The sequence below is a fragment of the Mus caroli genome, unplaced genomic scaffold, assembly GCF_978045245.1.
Source record: "Mus caroli unplaced genomic scaffold, Mus_caroli_1 scaffold_17, whole genome shotgun sequence".
Lineage (NCBI taxonomy): Eukaryota > Metazoa > Chordata > Mammalia > Rodentia > Muridae > Mus > Mus caroli.
In genome coordinates, this window is record NW_028227272.1 from 12,227,054 (window position 1) to 12,240,535 (window position 13,482).

The 13,482-nt window shown below is 40.3% G+C and overlaps 1 pseudogene; it reads left to right on the forward strand.

The window, feature by feature from the left end:
• The first annotated feature begins 1,044 nt into the window (after positions 1-1,044).
• On the forward strand, positions 1,045-2,105 carry LOC110311954 (protein-L-isoaspartate O-methyltransferase domain-containing protein 1 pseudogene; annotated as a pseudogene).
• The last annotated feature ends 11,377 nt before the right edge of the window (positions 2,106-13,482 follow it).

A 13,482-nucleotide genomic window follows, 5' to 3' on the forward strand; every position in this document is an offset into this window, starting at 1 on the left:
ATACAATTCACAGATCACATGAAGTTCAAGAAGGAAAACCACACTGTGGATACTTCGGTCCTTCTTAGTGGGGGGATCAAAATATTGCTGGGAGAAGATACAGAGACAATGTTTGGAGCAGAAACTGAAGGAAAGGCAATCCAATCCCTGTCCCACCTGGGGGTCCATCCCATATACAGTTCCCAAACCTAGACACTATTGTGAATACCAACAAGTGCGTGATGACAGGAGCCTGATACAGCTGTCTCCTGAGAGGTTCTGCCAGTGCCTGACAATTACAGAAGTGGGTGCTCACAGCCATCCATTGGGCTGAGCACAAGGTTCCCAATGGAAGAGCTAGAGACAGTACTCAAGGAGCTGGAGGGGTTTGCAGCCCCATAGGAGGAACAACAATATGAACCAATCAGTACCCCAAAAGCTCCCAGGGACTAAACCACCAACAAAAGAGTACACATGGAGGGACTCAAGGGTCTAGCTGCATATGTAGCAGAGGATGACCTTGTGGGATATCAATGAGAGGAGAGGCTGTTGGTATTTAGAAGACTCTATGCCCCAGTATAGGGAAATGCCAGGACAGGGAATTGGGAGTGATTTGGTTGGTGAACAGAGGGTGGGGAGATTGCATAGGGCATTTTCAGAAGGGAAATTGGGAAAGGGGATAACAATTGAAATGCAAATGAAAATATCTAATAAAAATGACAAACCATTAACATTAAATTTAAAAGATAAAGAAAAAATTATGTTTTGGCCTATTGCTGGCAGTTGAGGTGCTGGGCCAGTTGGCTGTCTCTTCCATGCTCCACCCACCAACTGCTTGCAGTTGCTTTGGCCTGGAGGACTCCTACCTACACAGGCTGGTGAAGCATGGGGGGGGGGGTTCTGGTAGCAAAGCGTGTTCTGCTGCTGTGTGAGCGTCTTCTGGGTCTTCAGTTTAATTTATTTTTGGAAATTAAGTTCAATATTAAAAAGAAAAAGCACACATTACTAGAAGCCATTTCTACTAATTCGTTACATATTAACTTATGATTTTATTTGAATACTGTCATGGGAGGAGATGTGAGTGTTGGGGAATATAATGATGACTTAATAGGTAACCTTAAAGAAGTTCAGTACGTCTGAACTGAAAAAGTAGAGCAAGCCTTCAAAGCCATTGACTGAGAAGATTACTATCTATCTGGAATGCTACAGAGACAATGCTTACAAAGGCTTAGCCTGGAAGCATGGGAACATACACTTGTCAGCACCTTGCATTATTTCTGAAGTTATGGAAGCTTTGAAACTTCAACCAGGATTATCTTTTCTTAACCTGGGAAATGGACCAGGGTATTTAAGTACAATAGTGGGCTTAATCTTAGGTCCTTTTGGAATAAATCATGGGATTGAACTTCATTTGGATGTGGTGTATTATGCCAAAGAAAAACTGGAGCTTCATCAAAAATAGTGATAGCTTTGATGAATTTGGATTCTGTGAACCTGCATTTGTAGTGGGTTATTGCCTTCAGATAGCTTCTGACAGTCATCAGTATGATCGAATTTATTATGGAGCTGGAGTCCAGAAAGACCATGGAAACTACATGAAGATCTTATCTAAAGTTGGACCCATTTGGTCATGCCTATGGAGGATCAGTTGACACAGATTATGCGAACTGGACAGAACACTTGGGAAAGTAAAAATATCCTTGCGTTGCACCACTAGTACAACCTAGTAAGAATGATAACAGCACACTGAATTATGTGGGGCTCCCCTGGTGTGCTATCAGGAATCTCCAAGCCTTGACTCATATTTACAGTCAACGTACATTCAGAAACTTCATAAATGTTGAGATGTAGGCCAAGGCAATTCTACAAAGGGCTCCACCCAAGAGGAAAAGAGAGTTAGACAAAGAAATAATACTTAAGTATTTGTAGTTAGTCAGCTTATCCTTCAGCCTCTAGACAGCAAAGAGAATGAAAAAATGGAAAACAGCAAAGAAGAAGAGGAGAAGGATCACAGCGAAGCCATGAATCCTGAGGAGCCACCTCAGGACCTACTGAGGGAAAAGATAATGAAGCTGCCACTCCCAGAGTCTTTAAAGGCTTACTTGACGTATTTTAGAGACAAATAACTTAAAACAAGGAAGACTGCCTACTGATAACTCCCTTACTCTTGTAAATGTAGTGTTAATTAGGAGTTAGAGAATTACTTCATTAGAATGAATTATTGCAGAAAAAAGCATAAGTTGACAAGCCTCTTCCAGTCAGAACAGCACCAGGGTAGCTAGGGCACAGGGTCGGCTGACACTCGCCAGCTACCCACAACACCCGCCAAAGGATCTTAAGACTTCTGGTGAGTGGAACACAGCTTCTGCTCCAATCCAATTGCGCACGCGGGACCTGAGACTGCATTAGTTAGGGAAGCAGAAAACCGGCCTGAGTAGGGCCACAGGCCTCTTCCGGCCGGACCAGCACCGGGGTAGCTAGAGCACAGGGTCGGCTGACACCCTCCAGCTACCCACGACCCCCGCCACAGGATTTTGAGACTTCTGGTGAGTGAAACACAGCTTCTGCTCCAGTCCAATCACGCGGGACCTGAGACTGCTTTGGTTAGGGAGGCAGAAATCCAGCCTGAGTAGGGCCACAAGCCTCTTCCGATCAGAACAGCACCAGGGTAGCTAGGGCACAAGGTCAGCTGACACTCGCCAGCTACCCACAACACCCGCCACAGGATCTTAAGACTTCTGGTGAGTGGAACACAGCTTCTGCTCCAATCCAATTGCGCGCAGGACCTGAAACTGCATTAGTTAGGGAAGCAGAAAACCGGCCTGATAGGGCCACAGGCCTCTTTCGGCCTGACCAGCACCGGGGTAGCTAGAGCACAGGGACAGCTGACACCCGCCAGCTACCCACGACACCCGCCACAGGATTTTGAGACTTCGGGTGAGTGGAACACAGAGTCTGCTCCAATCTTTAAACAGCAACAACAATAACAACTAACCCCAGAGATTACCAGATGGCAAAAGGTAAACGTAATAATCTTACTAACAGAAACCAAGACCACTCACCATCATCAGAACGCAACACTCCCACTTCGTCCAGTCCAGGGCACCCCAACACACCGGAAAAGCTAGACACGGATCTAAAAGCATATCTCATGATGATGGTAGAGGACATCAAGAAGGACTTTAATAACTCACAAAAGAATTACAGGAGGACATGGCTAAAGAGTTACAAGTCCTTAAAGAAAAACAGGATAACACAATCAAACAAGTAGAAGTCCTTAAAGAAAAACAGGAAAACACATCCAAACAGATGATGGAAATGAAAAAAAACCATACTAGACCTAAAAAGGGAAGTAGACACAATAAAGAAAACCCAAAATGAGGCAACACTGGAGATAGAAACCCTAGGAAATAAATCTGGAACCATAGATACGAGCATCAGCAACAGAATACAAGAGATGGAAGAGAGAATCTCAGGTGCAGAAGATTCCATAGAGAACATCAGCACAACAATCAAGGAAAATGTAAAACGCAAAAAGATCCTAACTCAAAACATCCAAGAAATACAGGACACAAAGAGAAGACCAAACCTACGGATAATAGGAGTGGATGAGAATGAAGATTTTCAACTCAAAGGACCAGCAAACATCTTCAACAAAATTATAGAAGAAAGCTTCCCAAATCTAAAGAAAGAGATGCCCATGAACATACAAGAAGCCTACAGAACTCCAAATAGGCTGGACCAGAAAAGAAATACCTCCCGACACATAATAATCAGAACAACAAATGCACTAAATAAAGATAGAATACTAAAAGCAGTAAGAGAAAAAGGCCAAGTAACATATAAAGGCAAGCCTATCAGAATTACACCAGATTTTTCACCAGAGACTATGAAAGCCAGAAGATCCTGGACAAATGTTATACAGACACTAAAAGAACACAAATTCCAGCCCAGGCTACTATACCCACCAAACTCTCAATTAACATAGATGGAGAAACCAAAGTATTCCACGACAAAACCAAATTCACACATTATCTCTCCACGAATCCAGCCCTTCAAAGGATAATAAGAGAAAAAAAACAATACAAGGACAGAAACCACGCCCTAGAAACAACAAGAAGGTAATCCCTCAACAAACCTAAAAGAAGAGAGCCACAAGAACAGAATGCCAACTTTAACAACAAAAATAACAGGAAACAACAATTACTTTTCCTTAATATCTCTTAATATCAATGGACTCAACTCCCCGATAAAAACACATAGACTAACAAACTGGCAACACAAACATGACCCAACATTTTGCTGCTTACAGGAAACTCATCTCAGAGAAAAAGATAGACACTACCTCAGAATGAAAGGCTGGAAAACAATTTTCCAAGCAAATGGTATGAAGAAACAAGCTGGAGTAGCCATTCTAATATCTGATAAGATTGACTTCCAAACCAAAGTCATCAAAAAAGACAGGGAGGGGCACTTCATACTCATCAAAGGTAAAATCCTCCAAGAGGAACTATCAATCCTGAATATCTATGCTCCAAATACAAAGGCAGCCACATTCATTAAAGAAACTTTAGTAAATATCAAAGCACACATTGCACCTCATACAATAATAGTGGGAGATTTCAACACACCACTTTCACCAATGGACAGATCGTGGAAACAGAAACTAAACAGGGACACAGTGAAACTAACAGAAGTTATGAATCAAATGGATCTGGCAGATATCTACAGAACATTCTATCCTAAAACAAAAGGATATACCTTCTTCTCAGCACATCATGGTACCTTCTCCAAAATTGACCACATAATTGGTCACAAAACAGGCCTCAACAGATACAAAAATATTGAAATTGTCCCATGTATCCTATCAGATCACCATGTACTAAGGCTGACCTTCAATAACAAAATAAATAATAGAAAGCCAACATTCACGTGGAAACTGAACAACACACTTCTCAATGATACCTTGGTCAAGGAAGGAATAAAGAAAGAAATTAAGGACTTTTTAGAGTTCAATGAAAATGAAGCCACAACATACCCAAACTTATGGGACGCAATGAAAGCATTTCTAAGAGGAAAACTCATAGCTCTGAGTGCCTCCAAAAGGAAACTAGAGAGAGCACACATTAGCAGCTTGACAACATACAGAAAAGCACTAGAACAAAAGGAAGCAAATTCACCCAAGAGGAGTAGACGGCAGGAAATAATCAAACACAGGGGCGAAATCAACCAAGTGGAAACAAGAAGAACTATTCAAAGAATCAACCAATCAAGGAGCTGGTTCTTTGAGAAAATCAACAAGATAGATAAACCCTTAGCCAGACTCACTAGAGGGCACAGGGAAAGCATCCTAATTAACAAAATCAGAAATGAAAAAGGAGACATAACAACAGATCCTGAAGACATCCAAAACACCATCAGATCCTTTTACCAAAGGCTGTACTCAACAAAACTGGAGAACCTGGATGAAATGGAGAAGTTCCTAGACAGATACCAGGTACCAAAGTTGAATCAAGATCAGGTTAATGATCTAAACAGCCCTATATCCCCCAAAGAAATAGAAGCAGTCATTAATAGTCTCCCAACTAAAAAAAGCCCAGGACCAGACCTTCAAAGAAGATCTAATCCCAGTTCTTCACAAACTATTCCACAAAATAGAAACAGAAGGTACTCTACCCAACTCATTCTATGAAGCCACAATTACTCTGATACCTAAACCACAAAAAGACCCAACAAAGATAGAAAACTTCAGACCAATATCCCTTATGAATATTGATGCAAAAATCCTCAATAAAGTTCTTGCTAACCGAATCCAAGAACACATCAAAACAATCATCCATCCTGACCAAGTAGGTTTCATCCCAGGGATGCAGGGATGGTTCAATATATGGAAATCCATCAACGTAATCCAGTATATAAACAAACTCAAAGACAAAAACCACATGGTCATCTCTTTAGATGCGGAAAAAGCATTTGACAAGATCCAACACCCATTCATGATAAAAGTCTTGGAAAGATCAGGAATTCAAGGCCCATACCTAAACATGATAAAAGCAATCTACAGCAAACCAGTAGCCAACATCAAAGTAAATGGTGAGAAGCTTGAAGCAATCCCTCTAAAATCAGGGACTAGACAAGGCTGTCCACTTTCTCCATACCTATTCAACATTGTACTGGAAGTCCTAGCCAGAGCAATTCGACAACAAAAGGAGATCAAAGGGATACAAATTGGAAAAGATGAAGTCAAAATATCACTTTTTGCAGATGATATGATAGTATACATAAGTGACCCTAAAAATTCCACCAGAGAACACCTAAACCTGATAAACAGCTTTGGTGAAGTAGCTGGATATAAAATTAACTCAAACAAATCAATGGCCTTTCTCTACACAAAGAATAAACAGGCTGAGAAAGAAATTAGGGAAACAACACCCTTCTCAATAGTCACAAATAATATAAAATATCTTGGCGTGACTCTAACTAAGGAAGTGAAGGATCTGTATAATAAAAACTTCAAGTCTCTGAAGAAAGAAATTATAAAAGATCTCAGAAGATGGAAAGATCTCCCATGCTCATGGATTGGCAGGATCAACATTGTAAAAATGGCTATCTTGCCAAAAGCAATCTACAGATTCAATGCAATCCCCATCAAAATTCCAACTCAATTCTTCAACGAATTAAAAAGGGCAATCTGCAAATTCATCTGGAATAACAAAAAACCTAGGATAGCAAAAACTCTTCTCAAGGATAAAAGAACCTCTGGTGGAATCACCATGCCGGACCTAAAGATTTACTACAGAGCAATTGTGATAAAAACTGCATGGTACTGGTATAGTGACAGACAAATAGACCAATGGAATAGAATTGAAGACCCAGAAATGGACCCACACACCTACGGTCACTTGATCTTCGACAAGGGAGCTAAAAACATCCAGTGGAAGAAAGACAGCATTTAAAACAAATGGTGCTGACACAACTGGTTGTTAACATGTAGAAGAATGCGAATCGATCCATTCCTATCTCCTTGTACTAAGGTCAAGTCTAAGTGGATCAAGGAACTACACATAAAACCAGAGACACTGAAACTTATAGGGGAGAAAGTGGGGAAAAGCCTTGAAGATATTGGCACAGGGGAAATATTCCTGAATAGAACAGTAATGGCTTGTGCTGTAAGATCGAGAATTGACAAGTGGGACCTCATGAAACTGCAAAGCTTCTGCAAGGCTAAAGACACCATCAATAAGACAAAAAAAACACCAACAGATTGGGAAAGGATCTTCACCTATCCTAAATCAAATAAGGGACTAATATCCAATATATATAAAGAACTCAAGTAGGTGGACTCCAGAAAGTCAAATAACCCCATTAAAAAATGGGGCTCAGAACTGAACAAAGAATTCTCACCTGAGGAATACCGAATGGCAGAAAAGCACCTGAAAAAATGTTCAACATCCTTAATCATCAGGGAAATGCATATCAAAACAACCCTGAGATTCCACCTCACACCAGTCAGAATGGCTAAGATGAAAAATTCAGGTGACAGCAGATGCTGGCGAGGATGTGGAGAAAGAGGAACACTCCTCCATTGTTGGTGGGATTGCAAGCTTGTACAACCACTCTGGAAATCAGTCTGGCGGTTCCTCAGAAAATTGGACATAGTACTACCGGAGGATCCAGCAATACCTCTCCTGGGCATATATCCAGAAGTAGTCCCAACCGGTAAAAAAGACACATGTTCCACTATGTTCATAGCAGCCCTATTTATAATAGCCAGAAGCTGGAAAGAACCCAGATGTCCCTCAACAGAGGAATGGATACAGAAATTATGGTACATTTACACAATGGAGTACTACTCAGCTATTAAAAAGAATGAATTTATGAAATTCCTAGCCAAATGGATGGACCTGGAGGGCATCATCTTGAGTGAAGTAACACAATCACAAAAGAACTCACACAATATGTATTCACTGATAAGTGGATATTAGCCCAAAACTTAGGATACCCAAGATATAAGATACAATTTACTAAACGCATGAAACTCAAGAAGAATGAAGACCAAAGTGTGGACACTGTGCCCCTTCTTAGAATTGGGAACAAAACACCCAGGGAAGAAGTTAGAGACAAAGTTCGTAGCTGTGATGAAAGGATGGACCATTTAGAGACTGCCGTATCCAGTGATCCATCCCATAAGCAGCTTCTAAACGCTGACACCATTGCATACACTAGCAAGATTTTGCTGAAAGGACCCAAATATAGCTGTCTCTTGTGAGACGATGCCGGGGCCTAGCAAACACAGGAGTGGATGTTCACAGTCAGCTATTGGATGTATCACAGGGCTCCCAATGGAGAAGCTAGAGAAAGTACCCAAGGAGCTAAAGGGATCTGCAACCCTATTGTTGGAACAACATGATGTACTAACCAGAACCCCGGAGCTCTTGTCTCTAGCTACATATGTATCGAAAGATGGCCTAGTCGGCCATCACTGGAAAGAGAGGCCCATTGGACTTGCAAACTTTATATGCCCCAATATAGGGGAATGCCAGGGCCAAAAGAATGGGAATGGGTGGGTAGGGAAGTAGGGGGTGCTATGGGGGACTTTTGGGATAGCATTGGAAATGTAATTGAGGAAAATATGTAATAAAAATATTAAAAATTTAAAAAAATAAATAAAAAAATAAAAATAAAAAAAAGAAGTGTTCAAAAAAAAAAAAAAGAATGATACGGTCAGTTGAGGCATTTTAGCAGTGGAGCTTTTCATTAAGCGGATATTTATCTTTGACAAGATAGGCCACATTGGCCTCATCTGCTCTGAATCTTTCTAATATAAATAGTCATAGAAGTTGTATGTAGATGCCTTTGTATTAAAATTTGCTTCAGAATCAGAGTGGGATCTCTGGGATCCATAACAAGCTCATTTGCCTTCATTCTGTATTTTGTTTCTTCGGCAAAATGATAATGATTTTCACTTTCTGCTTAATACTGTATTCTTAAGCTACATAGGGTATCAGTGATACAACAATCAGTGCATGCTGTTACTAGTACTTTCCTCCTAGTAGGGCCTGCATGGTTATTCCTTGTGAGATGTGACCTACTTACTACTTAGCATCACATAAAAGGGAAGTTTTCAAGTGTCTCACTTATTCCCACCAAGTCACTGTCAGAGCAGCCGCTCACATTCGCATAAGAAAATATAATCATAGCCGGGCATGGTGGCGCACGCCTTTAATCCCAGCACTCGGGAGGCAGAGGCAGGCGGATTTCTGAGTTCGAGGCCAGCCTGGTCTACAAAGTGAGTTCCAGGACAGCCAGGGCTACACAGAGAAACCCTGTCTCGAAAAACCAAAAAAAAAAAAAAAAGAAAAGAAAATATAATCATGATGATTCAAATAGTTCATAACTCAGGTCCAATAATTCTGCATAGGTGATCAGTTAAGACAGTTTAAAAATTAAATTAACCCAAATAATTGATAATGTTTTAATAATGTGATTGTGTTATGGAAAGAATTCGTTTGACTTTTGTGGAATGGGCCTGTCTAATTTTTCTTAACGTGATTAGTAAACTATTATTAAGAAATGCTCTATCCTGTTTCTGTCCAAGAAAGGAAAAAGAGACCTCCAACTCCCTGCGGCTGTGGTACTGGGGATTAAACCCAGAATCAGGATCTCGTGTATGCTAGGCAAGCACTCTACAAATGAGATATCCCTAGGCCAACCTACTCTTTTGTTCTGTTAAAAAATTTGTTTAAGAAGTTTAATCTTGAATTCCTGATACCCTTATAGTCTTATCTGGGAAGAGTTTTTCATTTATTTTCCATTATGTCACCCACATCTTTTCATATTTTTCTTAGAGCTTGATGTACAGATATCTGAAAATTCATATTCCTCAATGGTCTTATTATTTAGGAGTGCTTTTACTGATGCATTTAAAGCTAGATTATTTTCATGCTGTCTTCTGTTGACTTTGACAAATTATAGAGTAGATTGTCTTGATCATTGCATTTGTTGTCTTTGAAATGTGTATTTTTGTCCTTTTAAATTCATTTCCTTTTCAGGTGTGACTTTATGGTTGACTTTTAAAGGTAGGGATAAATGAAAGTTTAAGCATGCATTAGATTAAGAATATTTGGGTTTGAGCGTATTTTTATTTGAGTGTGGAAAGTTATTCTTTATAAATAAAGAAGTAGCAAATACAGATGAAATAAAAATAAATGAAAGGAAATAAAGAAAAAAACTAAGAAAGTAAAACAATAAACCAAAATGTAAGTGAAAGTAAGCCATATGTGATGGCTACCACCTGTGATCAGCACTTGAGAAGCTGAGACAGGAGGAACACTACAGAATCAAGGCATCTGTGGTTTCAGAGTGACTTTGACACCCATCTGGGCCACAGAGTAAGACCAGGTTTTATTCTTCAGAGAACATTAAAAAAGAAAGTATATGGTAATTATGGAGAATTTACATATAGACAAAAATACATTTAAGATTATCTTTTGAAGACAACAAAGAAGGCTTGAGTGGAAGTGTGTGGTGCTGACATCTTGCAGCAGATTAAAGATAGGGCCTGATGAAGCATCCACCATCACTGAAATCTCTAGGATCTGAGAGCAACACCATAGCTGCCAAGGGTCTAATTTAAATCTGTCCTACTCACTGGTCAACATATTGGACTCTGATGTTAATATAATGTTAAAATAACATACATGGTTAAAATAAAATACAGAAAGTGTGTTGACTGTTTAAGATGATTGTAAAAGAAAACACGCTAAATCATTGGGCAACTTGGAAGGAAAATAATTTTAAATAAATAAATCACATCATTACACAGGGGGAAAATAGGTTTTGAAAAAAAAAGTGACACTTTGTGAATATTGCCCCTTTTCCCAGCTTGGCACTTACCATTGTCTGATGCACTTGGAGACTATGAGTTGTGAATTTCTCTGTAGACGCTGGATCCCTCCAGGCTGAGTACTACATAAAGTTTCTGTCTCACAGTCTTGTAAAATTCTGTTAGTTTGTAGTCCTGAGACTTTTGCTCTGAGAATTCCAAGATTATTGTTCACAGAGGATTTTAGGGTATTGTTTTTACTGGATATTTTTTTTATTTACATTTCAAATGTTATCCCCTCTCCTGGCTTCCCCTCTGAAAAACACCCTCTCCCTATCCCCTTGCCCCTCACTCTGCTCACCAACTCACTCACTCCTTCTTCATGGCCCTAGCATTCCCCCTCACTGGGGCATAGAGCCTTCATAGGACAAAGGGCCTCTCCTCCCATTGATGTCCAACTAGGCCATCCTCTGCTGCATATGCAGCTGCAGCCATGAGTCCCACCATGTGTGTTCTTTGGTTGGTGGTTTAGTCCCTGGGAGCTCTGGGAGTACTGGTTAGCTCATATTGTTGTTCCTCCTGTGGGATTGCAAACCCCTTCAGCTCCTTAGGTCCTTTCTCTAGTTCTTTCATTGAGGACCCTATGTTCAGTCCAATGGATGTCTGTGAGCATCCACCTCTGTATTTGTGAGGCACTGGCAGAGCCTCTCAGGAAAGAGCTATATCAGGCTCCTCTCAGCAAGCATGTGAGGGCATCCACAAAAGTGTGTGGGTTTGGTGACTGTATACAGGATGGATCCCCAGGTTAGTCAGTCTCTGGATGGTCATTTCTTCCGTCTCTACTTCACACTTTGTCTCTGTAACACCTTCCATGGGTGCTTTGTTCCCCACTTCTAAAATGGATCAAAGTATTCACACTATGGTCTTCCTTCTTCTTGAGTTTCATGTGGTCTGTAAATTATATCTCGGGTATTCCGAGCTTCTGGGCTTCTGGGATAATATCCACTTATCATGTGTGTTCTTTTGTGACTTGGTTACCCCACTCAGGATAATATCCTCCAGATCCATCCGTTTGCCTACAAATTTCATAAATTCATCTTTTTTAATAGCTGTGTAGTACTCCATTGTGTAAATGTAACATATTTTCTGTATCCATTCCTCTGTTGAGGGACATCTGGACTCTTTCCAGCTTCTGGCTATTATAAATAAAGCTGCTATGAACATAGTGGAGCATATGTCTTATTATATGTTGGAGAATCTTCTGGGTATATAACCAAGAATTGACAAATGGGACCTCATAGAATTGCAAAGCTTCTGTAAGGCAAAGGACACTGTCAATAAGACAAAAAGGCCACCAACAGATTGGGAAAGGATCTTTACCTATCCTACATCTGATAGAGGGCTAATATCCAATATATACAAAGAACTCAAGAAGTTAGACTCCAGAAAATCAAATAACCCCATTTTTAAAATGGGGTACAGAGCTAAACAAAGAATTTTCACCTGAGGAATACCAAATGGCTGAGAAGCACCTAAAAAATGTTCAACATTCTTAATCATCAGGGAAATGCATATCAAAACAACCCTGAGATTCCACCTCACACCAGTCAGAATGGCTAAGATGAAAAATTCAGGTGACAGCAGATGCTGGAGAAGATGTGGAGAAAGAGGAACACTCCTCAATTGCTGGTGGGATTGCAAGCTGGTACAACCACTCTGGAAATCAGTTTGGTGGTTCTTCAGAAAATTGGGTATTTTTGAAATGTCATCTTAGAGCTTCTCAAAGTGCCTCATGCTAACAGAAGGTTTTTTCTTAGTCATTCCTTCTGCCTGTGCTGCTGCCGTAGATGTGGCCTTTGCCTCAGCTCTCTAAAATGTCCGTTAATGAACATATGGTGCAGATTTTCCAAGCTTCTTTGGCTCCATATCAGCTATTGGCACTCTCTGTCAGTGGGAGTGATGAGTTCTCTAAACCAAGCCAGTCCTTTAAGGTGGACTCTGGACTTTCTTGTTTTATGAGGGCCTGTGTCTTACTTGCTATTTAAGTTAGAAACATTCAGGCATCACCTACCTCTTCTTTTTTTTTTTTTTTTTTTTTTTTTTTTTTTTTTTTTTTTTTTTTTTTTTGGTTTTTCGAGACAGGGTTTCTCTGTGTAGCCCTGGCTGTCCTGGAACTCACTTTGTAGACCAGGCAGGCTGGCCTCGAACTAAGAAATCCATCTGCCTCTGCCTCCCGAGTGCTGGGATTAAAGGCATGCACCACCACGCCCGGCCACCTACCTCTTCTAATAGCTGTTATTTATCTTTATTTCATTTGCTAGGGAAGGATTTCTTTTCTAACATATATTTGTAATAAATATAGTATAGTGGTGTTTATTATTGAAGCTGGTGGAGGGGTGACACAAAGAAGGAAGCTCATGTCTTTGTGTCTGAGGTATGGTAAGAACTTAAAAGAAGCCTTGAAAGTCATCTACAAAGTGCATTTTGACCCCACTGAAGATTCAGCCCTCTGATGATGACTATGGAGAGCTTCTGGGTATGTATCAGAAGAGAAAGGGACCAAATTTGCCTGTAAAGAATGTTCAGAAGGAGTAATTTACTCTAATCTCTAAGACAGTAGGTTTGGGCTTTGAGGATAAAAGAGAAGATTGGTGTGGGATAAAGGCTGTGGCTGCTGG